A 13,882-nucleotide genomic window follows, 5' to 3' on the forward strand; every position below is an offset into this window, starting at 1 on the left:
TCTGAGAACTCTGGAAGCAGAAGCAGCTGCTGCTAATTTAGTGGCTCTCAGGCCTGCTTCTGCTTTACTGGGTCTGGGTCTATGCTCGACCATCTCCCCTCTCACCTAGGTAATACAGACTTTTTCTGCCGACCTTCTAAGTTGTCTTTGTAGTCTGTGGGCTGAGAGGATTGGAAACTGCCACTGCTGCCAGTGATTCATTTGTCCCAAGGCCTGCTCCTGGTTTGCTGAGGCCTAGTTTGTGCTGGCACAGCCTGCACTGGACTGCACTCCTCTCTTACCCTGGTGCAATGGACCTTTCCTGCTGCCCTTATAAGTTGTCTTGGACTGGAACATTGTTTCGCTCCATCTTTTTGTGGTTTCTGCTGCTCTAGAATTTGTTTAGAGTCATTTTTTCAAGGTATTTGGAGCTGTTTAGAGGAGAGCTCAGGTGAGTTCCTGCCTTTACTTTGACATCTTGGCTCTACCTCCAAAATATTTTAAATGAAATAAATGATGCCAGATGAAGGGATGAATAATTACAAAAAAAGAGTTTAAGGCTTGGTTCCACTAATATAATTAAAATTAATAGTCTATCAAAATTAATTTAGAGATTTAATGGGTAAATAACATTTCTATATCTTAAATCTTATACTTTAGTTTTTAAAAAGTTTTATTGATATATGTTGTTTTTTGATTACAAATATTTATAGATTCCTTCTACTTTGCAAGAGGTCCCTTGTAACAGAGTAAAACAGTTAAGTGAAATTAATAAACAATGAGCTCATCTGAAAATAAGTGCAATATTCCCCCATATTTGCTCCATAAGTGCAATATTCTCCCATAAGTGTAATAACACCCCCAACTCAATATTTAAAAAAATATCAGAAATCTATTTTCTGCCTTACCCCTTCAACACCATTTATCTCATTGAAATAAAAAGAAAAGAAAAACAAATTTATTGTAACAAATATGTATAGCAAAGAAAAACAAATTTACTCATTGCTGTATGTAAAAAATATATATTCTGCATCTTAAATCTGTTGCATCCCTGTTATGGATATCATGTTTCAGTATCTGTCCTCTGGGAGCATGCATGGTTATTTTTTTTTATCATAATTGTTCTAGCTTTCAAAGTTGTTTTTACAATGTTATTCTATTGTATACATTCTCTTGGTTCTGCTCACTTCATTCTTTATCAGTTTATGAAAATTCTCAAAATTTTTCATTTTTATACTATTGATGTTATTATATAAATTGTTCTTCTGAACCTGCTTACTTCACTCTTTATCAATTAATATGTCTTTCCATGTCTTTTCAAAATTATCTGTTTTTTAAATTTTTTTACAATATGCTAGTCCTCTATCACAATTATATACCATAGCATATTCAGACATTTCTCAATTGTTGGACATTTTCTTAGTTTCTTTTTTTTTTTTTGCTACCACAAAAAGAGCTGCTATAAATATTTTTATTGATAGGATCTTTTCCCTCTTTCTTTGAATCTCTTGGATATAGGTCTAACAGTGGTATTTCTAGCTTAAAAGGTACATACTCTTTAGTAACTTTTTGCCTATAATTCCAGATTGCTTTCCAGAATAGTTTTACTCATCCACATGTCCACCAACATTACATCAATGTAACAGTTCCCAAGGGAAGAAATCGAGGCTATCTATAACCATATGAAAATATGCTCCAAATAATTTACTAATTGGAGACATTCAAATGAAAGTAGTTCTTAGATTACACTCAGATTTTATTATAAAGCACTCATAATAAAAAAAATAACTTTGTACTGGTTAAAAATTAGAAAAAGCAAATTAATAGAATAGATTAATAGGGAAGAACCAGAAACAATCAGGTTGCTTGATAAAACTAAGAATGTTTGATAATGCTATAATAAATACATAAATTGTTTGGGGATAAGGATCCTCATTTGATAAAAACTGCTATGAAAATTAGATCATAGTTTGGAAGAAAATAGATTTAGAACACCATTTTATATGATAGTAAATTTAAATCGTTATTGCCCTAAACATAAGATGTCATAACATTTAGAGAAAAAAAAATTGAAGAGAAGCATAGCTGTCACTATCTGAAATATGGCTAGGCAGAGAATATTTAATTAAATAAGGAAGAAAGGAGATAATTCAATTTAATAAACATTAAGTGCTTACTATATGCTTGGCACTGTGCCAAGTGTCAGGGATACAAAGAAAGGCAAAAGACAGTCCATGCCCTCAGGGAGCTTACAATCTAATGGGGGAGAGAATAAGCAAACAAAATGGAAAAAAAATAATGTTTCTTTGAGAAAGGCCTCATTTCTTAAGTATATAAAGAACTTAGTCAAATTTATAAGAATAAAAGTCATTCCCCAATTGATAAATTGTCAAAGAATATGAACAGGTGACTTTTTGATGAAGAAATCAAGGCTATCTATAGTCATATGAAAAGATGTTTGAAATCACTATTGATTAGAGAAATGCAAATTAAAACAACTCTGAGGTACCACCTCACACCTATCAAATCAGCTAATATGACAGAAAGGGAAAATGATAAATATTTGAGGTGATATGAGAAAATTGGGACACCATTGCACTGTTGGTGGAGTTGTGAACTGATCCAACCATTTGAGAGAGCAATTTGGAACTATGTGCAAAGGGCTATTACACTGTGCACACCCTTTTATCCAGTTATACCACTAATAGGTCTGTATCTAAAAGATATTTTTATAAAAATAAAAAGAACTTATATGTGCAAAAACATTGGTGGCAGCTCTTTTTATGGTGGCAAAGAATTGTAAATTGAGGCAATACCCATCAATTGGGGAATGGCTGAACAAGTTGTAGCATATGATTATGATTGGAATAATATTATGATATAAGAAATGATGAGCAGGATGCTTTAAAAAAAAACCTGGAAAGACTTTCATGAACTGATATGCAATCAGGAGAACATTGTATATAGTAACAGCAATATCGTGTCAATAACTGTGAATGAGTTATCTACTCTCAGCAATACTAAGATCCAAGATAGTTCTGAAGGACTTATGATGGAAAATGCCATCCATCTCCAGAGAAAGAACTGATGGAGTCTGAATGTAGATCGAAGCATACTTTATTTGTGTTTTCTTTCTTTATTTTTTTTTGGTCTGTGTTTTCTTTTACAACATGACTAATGTGAAAATATATTTTTCATGGCTTGACATGTATAACCTATATTAAATTGCTTGCTGTCTCATAGAGAGTGGAGAGCAGGAAGGAAGGGTGGGAGAGTATTTAGAATTCAAAATTTAAAAAAAAGTTGAAATTATTTTTGCAATATAATTGGAAAAAATAACATTAGAGAAATAAAAAAGACAATAACAAATCACTAATAATAATAGGAATGAAAATCAAGGAGTTTTAGGAGGTAAATTTACAGCTGGCAAACTGGAAAAGGTGACAAAAATGGAAGGTCTAAAAAAAGAGGCACACTAAAGTAAAATTGATATTTGATGTTACCTTTCTGGAAACCAATCAGGAATTACACTAAAAAGTGATTGAAGTGTTCATATATGCTTTGGCCCATATACCACACCATGAAGACCATATACTAGAGAAGTTAAAATAGGAAGATGGGTCACTTGTATACCAAAAATCCTGCAGCAGTAGTTTTTGTAGAAAGAAAGAATTAGAAACAAAATGGATGCTCATAGATTGGGCTTGGCACAAATAAACACTCAATAAATCCTTAGAGAGATGGGGGACTATGAATGTGCAATGTTCCACATCATGTTAGACATTGTTGATATGTTGATTGGTTTGGCTAACCTAATTTTTTTTTCCCTTGCTCTTTTTAAATGTTTATTACAATGTGTGGTTTACTGGGTAGGGGAAGGTGACTAATATATTCTGAAACAGAGTTGATATTAAAGGCAAAAGTCATCAATAGAAATAACTTAAAAAAATTAGGTGTGTTTTGTGGGCTTAATGATTATACGGTCCATTTTGAATTCATTCATTCATCACACATCTTTTTAGTGCCTATAATTGCAGCTAGTATTTATATAGTATTTCACAATTTACAATATATGCTTTCCTTACAACAATCTTGAAAAAAAGTTTCTGTAAATATAATTAGCTCCATTTTATAGATCAGGAAACTGAGCCTTAGAGTGGATATATGGTTTGCTCAAGTCTATGAAACAATTTAATCTTGGAGCTGGGATTTAAAATCAGGTCACCTGACCAAGTCTGGTGCTGTTTCCACTGTACAGTGTTTTTCAAAGAGGAATATTTAAAGTTAAGTAAGACATGGTCCCCGAACTAAAGCATCTAATAGTCTACTAGGAGAGATAATTAATGACTACATACATGAGGAACAAAGTGCTATGAGAGCATAGAAATGCAGGTATGAGCATGTAGATTTGGCTACTTGGGAAAGCTCATTGAAAGAGAAAACAATTGAAGTCTTGAAAGACAGTAATGATTTTTAACAGGCAGAACTGATAGAGAAAGAACATTTTTCAGTTACACCAGTAAGAATGTTATATAGTAGCAATAGAAAATAAACTAGCAATAGAAATCTCCCAGAATTTTCTTTCTTTAAGATGTTAGAATTCATTCAACATAGAAGTGACTGCTTCATATGTCTTCATTTTTTACCGTAAATTAGTGGTTCTGAAACATCAAAGATAGAGTTGATGGCACAATTGTTAAGGGCTTGTAGTATACTTTCATGTAGATATTTGTACTGCCACAAACCAAAGTCCTTGGTATCCTTTCCTTACTCAGATTATATTGCAGGGCATTATCACATTACATTGATTTCTCCATTTTCTATCAGTCACTATTTTAAAGCAGTTTTTTTTTTCCTAAAAATGTTTGGATCTTCAAAGTTATTTTATTTAAATGATACAAAAAAGCTGAAGAACTCATGGCCTCCCTTAGCTCTAAATTTCCAATGAGAGAGCACGAGCAAGCAAGAGAGAGAGAGAATGTATAGAAAGATAGGCAGACTTTAGGGTCACATGACTAACAAAATGGAGGAGCAGACATTATCCCTGATTCTCATGAACTCTCAAACTCCTCAAAAATAGGAATTATGAGCAAGAGAGGACACCAAGAATGCAGATGAGGTAAAAACTCAGTTAATTAAATCTGAGAAGTCCTAGCTGCCAACAAATGTTCAGTTAGCATGCTCTCCCCACCCACACTCTAGTAGCAGGGTTGTACAAGCCAACTGACAGGCTTGCAGCAGAACTCAATTATATAGTCTCCCCACTTCATGCTCTTTCAGAGTTTTAGAGATCCAAACTGCAGAAAATTCCTCTGACTGTGCTAGTTTGTGGCAGTGCTCTCTGCCATAACATAGCTTGGCCAGAGAATGATTGAACTCAAAGAATGTAGCAGAATGTTTAGTTATGTGGTATTCCACTAAGCCTGAGAGAAAGATCTTAGTATACACCTAGATCCAATTTTGTCTCCCTAGAAATCACTTGGGGCTATGACTGAAAGAAGAGACTGACACTTTGAGATCATGAGGCTCAGTGATTCAGAATCCAGGGAAACTGCCATCAAACTGGAGGGAGTCAGAAAGTGAGCAATAGGGGAAAATAAGGAAGAAAAAAAGACTGAAATTACTAAGGATTTTTGTAGGAGAAAACTCAGCCAAAAACTTTGAACATAAGCAAATAAACCAAGAGAGAAGACATTAATAAAAGAAAATATATAGTCTTCAGAGCACATAAAATAGGCTTCTATGAATAAGTATTTTAAGACCAAGGAAAATGAACCAAAACCTGGTGAAGTAGGTAACCCTGTGGATTCCCAAGAAGACATAGAACCACAATAAGGTATCTATAAATGGTTTAAAAGATAAATAAAAATTGTAAAAGATGAATTTATGTCCTATACAACAAAAATAACAGAGTAGAAAAACTTGAATTAAAGTGGTAAATATTGTCAAAGAGACTAAAGAGTGGATAACTGATTGGGAATGTAACTACATGGATGTGAAGGGCAATCTAGAAGAAAAACAAAAAGCAATAACATTAAAATAATGTTATTGTTTAAATTAAAAGAAAATATGACCTCTGTACAAGAAAATGTTGATCTGGAAGATAGGGTACAAAGGTTTGTAGGGTTCCCAGCAGAACACAAGTCAAAAACCCTATTCTGCTGCTAGAAAAAAAAAAGGAAAGGGAAGAGAAGAGAAGGGAGGGAAGGGAAGAGAAGGAAAGGATGATAAAGATTCTGAAAAGAAAAAATTGATTTTTCTTTTTGTTCTTAGAGTGATTGTGGGTTTTCTTATTTGTTTCTTGTTGAGTCTGTGATACTCATCTAATAGTATCTAATTCTGGCTTTCCATACAATAAGAATCTTGTAGCTATTTTCTTTCTCCACTTTTCATATGGCTAGAAGAGTGTTATTAGTAGCCTAAAATGCATAGGAGTGATTTCTATGGGGTATATCTCTGATATGAATTATTGGATTATGCTCTGCTGCTGACAGAGGTTATCGATAACTATAGCATTGTTTAATAACAAGGATTAATCCCCTAAACCAAAGGGACAGAAAATACAAATGATTGAAGGAAATTTCTTCTTTCCTGTTATATGATTTTTTTGTCATTTAGTTTTCCTCTGGACAATTTGAAATGTTAGAGTTAACCTTTGAAGTACTGTTTGTTTGTTTTGTACTTGCATCCCTAAAGGGATAAAACATCACCACTCCCTCAGTGGATCTTGACAGCTGAGTCATATCAATGGAAAGTCACTCAGATAAAGCACTGGGAATCTAGGCCAAAATCCTTTCACTGGGGGGTCCTTGACTTGGAAACTCAGAATTCTTGTCATTCTGACTGAGATAAAGTGTTCTGACACAGAGCCTGATCTGTGATTTATTTACCAAAACATTTCCTTCAATTTACTATTTCTTTTGCAAAATAAGTCACAGTAACATATTGAATACCTGCAGATATTTTTCTATTGTCCATAACACAGAATGTTTATCCCTTGCTTTTACAGATTTGTTCATTAATAGTTTTTTTTTTTAATTTTGACATTTTAGTGCATTTAAAAAAGTGACTGGCTGAGTATGATGACATGAAAATAAGTAGAAAACTTGCTAATAAAAAACCTATGTTTATATTTCCTGGTATATTAATAGCATATAGTTTCAAAAGTTTGGAAAGGAAGCCTTTGGAAACTCATGTTTAGTTTGGGGACAGTAGAAAAAAGATTTTATTTTGGTTAGCTAAGTTGCAATCCAATGAGTATGTTGTGGTATTGGCTTTGATAAAGCTTCACAACCAATGGGAATCCTTTTTGAGTTAGTGTGGAGTGGCCTTAATGCTGGATATAATCCTGTTGGCCAAGACCCCAGAGCTGTACAGATGAGGAAAGGATGCAGGAAATTCAGTTGTTTACACATGTGTCTGTAACACTGAGAAGCAGGAGCAGCCCAGCAAGCCCAGAGGGTAAGAGTGTTTAATAACCTTGTGGTTTTTCTATTTAATTTTTATATTTGCCTGCTCGGGTAGAGCATGGGTTGTTTTCTGAGCAAGGAAAAAAGTAGTTGGTTATAAGAAACAGAGCAAGACTACTGTGGGTCTGTGAAACAGAAGAAACAGATGAATTTGGAGTTTATTGTTAAGTTGGATGTATTTTTTCCCTTCCTTTTCATTTTTCCACTATCTGTATCATTTATCTTGATAGCATGTATATTCCTTGTGTTTAAAATATTTGTATAGTTATCATAACCAGGTAAGGTTTTAGCATGCTAATATAGATAGTAACTGAAGATATTATTTTACAAACTTCAGTAGTAAAAGATAAACATGAATTATCAGAAATGTCGGTAACATTTTGTGCTATAAGAAGAAAAAAGATGATATTGCTTTTGCATACTGCATTTTCTTATCAAAACTATAGATTTATGTTTCATACACTTATAGTCCTTTGGAAATGATTGGTGCTTTTGTTGAATTCCTGTAATTGTTAACAGGAAGTTGTGTGATCAGAAGAGATGTGTCACATTTCGGAGCTACCACAAGTGATCTGAATTTCCTTATGTAAAATACAGGATTCCATTGTGGAGGAGAGAAGGACAGAGAATAAAAGTCAATACATACACACACTAAGGAAGTGGAAAATAGAACTACACAAAGGGGTAATGCTATGTCCAAACAAACAAAAACTCTTTCTTTGACAAGTAGAATGATTTAGTTTATCTGTTAATTTAAAAAAGATTGTAACTTTGATTACCTGTGAATGTAAAATAGGTCTGTCAAACAGAAAGGAAATTCCTAAAATCATGATTAGCTCTTGGATAAATGTAAGTAACAGATGGCTTTCAAAAACTTAATCCTCCTATTTTATCTCTCTAGCCACTCTCACACCAACTCTGATTTTTTCACCTCTCTAAATCAGCTCACATATCAGATTTTATATTCTTTGGGGGCAGGACATTGCAAATTCAAGTTTAAATCTTGATGAAAGTTTCAGAATTCAAAGGATTAGATCAAAGATATGTTGATCCCAGGATAGTCACTTTAGGACATAGTAGAAGAGAATCCTTTTGACATAAGTAAATCAACCTACTTTTATAGTCAATAAGAGATCTTACACTGTTTGGAAAAAAATGTTCCCATGCTATTATTCTTACCCATATATTTTCAATGGCAATATTAAATTTAAGAGAACACCCTGAGAAGATTATAATATAGCACCAGTGCAGTTCTCCCATATGCCTTTATACTGTTGATTGGAAAATAAAAAATATATACACTGAGGAATTTCAGGGAAAGAAAATCCATCACTCACTTAAAATTATTTATTTCCAAATATCTCTAGAGATTGCCCTGCTGTGTAATAGCAGACCATTTCATTGATTATATTTTTTACTTTCTCTGTAAATATTGGCTGGATTCAATGATTATCTGATCATTGAGCCATACATTTTTGGGTCCTGAGATAAGGATGTTATTCAAATATTCTTTAGGGTATTTATATATGGTGTTTAGGTTGTTTTTAGAACCCCCAAAAGGACAATAGTTACATTTTCCACAATAATGCAATACAAGCATGGATCTACTCTTTATATAAAAGCATGAGATTTTCCATGTAGATGTCACTGTGTCAGTTGAATTCCACATTTAATTTTTCAGTAGTTTCCAAAGTAGGACAAAGATAGATATGGGTATGTATACTGGTTCCACTGGGGACAAACCATATCTTCTGTTTCTCATTTAATTTATTTTGAACAGGGATTATTTTGTTTTTCAGATTCACATCAGTTATCTCTGTAAACATTCACACTGTCTTTTTTCTTCTTCAATTCCTTAAAAAAGTTTTTGTTATTCTGAACTGAACTAATGTGTATACGTCCCTGTAAAAAGAATAGAAAAAGAGGACTATACATGAAACTGAAATATGTAATCTTATTATATACAACTTTTTAAAAGAGCTCAATTCAGCACATTAGTTCCAAAGCTTTGCTTGCCAGCATTGCCTTATGAACTTTTTCTCATATCCTCAGTGCCTTTTCTTTAAGGCTTTAATGGTGTCCTTTTTTTTTTTTTGGAGCAGGGGTGGATCAGGAAAAGAGAGATCCAAATTCTTCTCCATCTCCCAAAAGCGACTTCTCCCTTTAATAAGTTACTATGGTCAAGTAAAACAAATCTACCCATTGGTCATGACTGAAAATTTATGTCACGTTCTTATACCTGCAGTCCATAACCTCTCCTTCCAGAGCTGAGAAGCATAACTCAACTCTGGTCTTCTGGAGTTGTGGTTGGACATGAAATTAATCGGGATTCTTATGTCTTTCAAAATTATATCCCTTCCTAAGCCCCACAGTTTTAGTCTTTTTGTATAGATTATTTTCTTGGTTCTGTTTACCTCACTGCATTTGGATAGAGATATCTTCCAAGGTTTTTCTGAAACCATCCTCATTATTTTTTATAGCCCAATAATTCTCCATTAATCCAAATACCATTATTTGTATGGCTATTTGCCATTTAATGATTTATTTTCAGTTCTTTGCAACAAAAAAAGGGCTATTGTGAATATATATATATATATATATATATATACACACACACATATACATATGTATGTACATATATACACATATACATATACACATATATGTATACATACATGTATACACACACACACACACACACACACACATATATATATATTTTTTTTTTTTTTTACGTAGGGGTCCTGTAGCATGGCACAGTGGCTCCAAGTCAGAGGATCTAGGTTCAAATCTAACTGCTAGTATTTCCTTGGATAAATCATGAAATCTCTCTGAGTGTTGGTTCCCTCATCTATAAAATGAGGGAGTTGGATGAGATGGCCTCTGAATTCACTTTCAAATCTTATTCTTTTGTCCCTCTTACTTTTATCTCTTTGGGATATACGCCTAGTAGTGAAATCATTGGGTCAAAGGGTATACATAAATTAGTGACTTTTGGGTTATAATTCCAGATTATTTTCTAAAATACTTGGGCCAATAAATTACCAATAGTACATTAGTATGCTTGTTCTCCCACATCCTCCCTAATAATTTTCATTTTCTTTTTTTGTCATTGTAGCCAATGAGGTAGAACTTCAGAGTTGCTTTTAGTTTGCATTCTTCTTACTACTTGTGATTTGAGGAATTTTTCCATATAGTTGTTGATAGATATTTTTTCTTCTTTTGAGAACTTTCTGTCCATAACCTTTGGCCATTTATCTATTTGGGAATGATTCTTGTTTCTTGGTTATCAGAATTTTATCTGAGGAACATGCTGCAAAAAAAAAGAAAGAAAGAAAGAAAGAAAGAAAGAAAGAAAGAAAGAAAGAAAGAAAGAAAGAAAGAAAGAAAGAAAGAAAGAAAAAGAAAGAAAGAAAGGAAGGAAGGAAGGAAAAGGAAGAGAAAAATTTCCCACTTAACCATTTTTCTTGTCATATTAGCTGTAGTGATTTGGTTTATGTACTTTCATTTCAACTACAACTCTTAGAAAACTTGCTTCATAAATTAGTGCCAAAAACAAAGGGAGTACATTTCTAGGAATGTGGGATAGATCTGAATAAATGAATTGATAGAGGTGGCAGGCCAAGATAGGAGAGTAGACTATAGTGTCCCTGAGCAAGACAGTGATATGGTAATATCTCTATATTAGGATGATTATTTTTGCAGTGTGAAAGAGGAGTTTGGAAGGGGAGAGACCAGAGGAAAGATTAATTAGAAAGCCATTAAAATAGCCAAGGAAAATGGTGATAAGGGGATTGATGTAAAAATTGCTTTGAAAATAGAAAGTATATGTACCTGTCACGTATTATGAAGATGAGGAATATAATAAAGACTTTTCTTATAAGCATATATGTTATAAAATACACACATATTTAGAATCATGGATTCATAGAAATCATGCTTTGGAAGAGACTTTAAATTCAGTCTAATGTTCTCATTTTGTGAAAGGAAGCATAGTATAGTGGAGAAAATGCTAGACTTGTGATCATGAAACATCACTTTGAAATCTGGTTCTGCCACTTATAACCTAGACAACCATAGCAAGTCAGTTAACTGTTAACAACCTGTGTGACTTTTCCCAAGTCATTCTACTTCATTAGCCTCAGTTTTCTCATCTACTAAATGACCACGTATTAAAAAAGACCTCTAAGTAACTTTAAGCTCTAAATCTAGGATCTTATAAACCTCCCTCAGCCAATTTCCTTATTTGTAATATGTAAGATAATAATATTTACACTACCTATTCCTTAGGTGCTTTGCAACCCTTAAAGCATTCTCTAAATATAAGTTATTTTTTTTCAGATTAGGAAATTGAGGCTCTGAAAAACTAAGCAGTTTTCCTGAAGTCAACTCTATTTATTTCAAAGCAGAAGAGTATATGAAAATTATTCTTGAAAACAGTTTAATAAAGAGAATATATTATATCAAGGGAAAAAAAAAACAAGGAAGGAACCTTACAGATAATCTAGTTTTGCTTAGTGTTTTTCTTTTGCAGAACTGGGGGCGCGTATGCATGCTATTTTACTTCTTCTTACAACATGTGAGTGACTACTCTAGGGTAGACAGAAGTCTAAATGGTGGTCATTTTTCTCTTTCTTGTTGATTGTTCACAAAATCTAGTCCTATCATGAGTATTGTGCAGGGGATGCTTTAGAGTAGGGATCTTAATTTTTTTTGTGTGTGTTGTGGATCACTTTGGTTATGGACTCCTCAGAATAAAGTTCCTCATTGCACAAAATAAATTGTATTTGATCAGAAAGAAAATAAATAATATTGAAATATCATGGTCAAAATCTTAAAAAAAAGTTCATGGATCCTAGAGTGTCTTGATGTCTACCTGGTATGATAAAGATTTGGATGGCCACTGAACCCCTTCTTACACCCCTACCATGTCCTCAGACAGGCTAACTGATGAATTAAATTCCTAAAATAGAGCATAATAACTTTAGTTTGATCCAAATTAAAATTAAAATAATCCAGGGGTAGGCAATATTTTAAATTGCTCTCAGTTATTTATGCCTTTATGAAAGATCTGAGGGCAGTTTTTGTTATTGTAACCTGAGTGCCTCTGGAACAATGGAGAAATGCATGATGAGACATGAAATTCCATGGATGTGAGCAGACTGTCTGAGAATGTGACTTGAAGGGATGACCACTGGGCTTGGGGGAGGAGGTAGTCACTGAGCCAAGGTCGCTGGGGGGTAGATTTGGTTTGAATTTTGTGAGAAGAGGACCAGCATGGTAGCAGCAGCAAATGGTGGCTGGAGAGAAAAAAGCTCTTGCAGGTGTTTTGGGATGCGTGTTCAAAGACTAGAGACTGGTCTTGGTTTGGCTTCTGTGATGACATCTTAACAAATACAAAAACAAGTAAACAATGACAATGACGAAAATTTCTTACGGGTGTAGATGAAGGGGCCTGGCTGATCTATTGTCACTTCCACGTATCATTGTTATCTCAGAAAACCTAGTGAATGTATAACTTTCCTCTCTCCTCTGTACTTCCTTTCTCCATCCCCCTACAGCATGGCAAAAAAACTTAGCAATTTTTCTATTTCTTTAAGATGTTTCTAATTCCTAATTTTAAAAAAAAGATATAAAACTATGATCATTCCTAACTGTTGTATGATGAATGTCAGCTATTAGCTGTGTATAGAAGGTGTACAATAGAGAAGATAGTTAATGACTGGCAGTAGAAAGAACTGAACAGTACAGAGGTTTGAATTTTGGTCTTACTAGGGGAAATTAGGCAACACAGTAGATAGTGTACTGGGCCTGGAGATCTGAGTTCAAATCCAGGATCAGACACTTACTAGATGTGTGACCCTGGACAAGTCACTTAGCCTTATTTGCCTCAGTTCCTTATCTGTAGCATGGGGAAAACTGGAGAAGGAAATGGCAAAATACTCCAGTATCTTTGCCAAAAAAACCTATAGGCTTCTGTCCTAAAACATAGTCAGACATGACTGAATAACAACAGCTAAAATTCTTTTTATCCTAATTCAATGGCTCTGAGGTTATCTTGAGAGAATTGAATGTCATTCGTTTTTATTAATAACATTTATAAATTTTCAAGTAACAAAAGTTAACCACCCTATCAACCCTGAGTTATTGAGTCACATGTAAACAGATCACATGGAAGCAAGGATCTCCGGCCAGTTCACTGCCCACCCCCTGTTTTCCTTTCCCTTCAAAGCTTGGAATCTCTAGTGAGAGGAAAAATGGAGGTTGAAAAAGGGAGAGTCCCTCTCCAGAGGCCAGGTAAGTGAGGAATTGAAGAAGATTGAATTAAACCACATTCCAAAGGTGGGGTGACAGGGAAGTTTTTTGTCTTTTATTTTCATTTTCTACTAGTGCCATCTGCTGGTTACAATATGGTGGGCAGGAGAAGAGGAAAG

At 33.9% G+C, this 13,882-nt stretch overlaps 1 protein-coding gene across 2 annotated transcripts in view; it reads left to right on the forward strand.

Annotated features, from left to right (window-relative positions):
* The first annotated feature begins 7,340 nt into the window (after positions 1-7,340).
* The window catches only part of CCDC102B (coiled-coil domain containing 102B), a 796,232-nt gene continuing 789,690 nt past the window's right edge, over positions 7,341-13,882 (forward strand). For both annotated transcript variants that reach the window (XM_078153543.1, XM_020985624.1), the window contains exon 1: positions 7,341-7,440. The gene's annotated coding sequence lies outside the window, so the exon portion shown is untranslated. The remainder of the gene's footprint in view (positions 7,441-13,882) is intronic.

The sequence above is a fragment of the Phascolarctos cinereus genome, unplaced genomic scaffold (assembly GCF_003287225.1).
Source record: "Phascolarctos cinereus isolate Bilbo 61053 unplaced genomic scaffold, phaCin_HiC Scaffold_4;HRSCAF=312, whole genome shotgun sequence".
NCBI lineage: Eukaryota > Metazoa > Chordata > Mammalia > Diprotodontia > Phascolarctidae > Phascolarctos > Phascolarctos cinereus.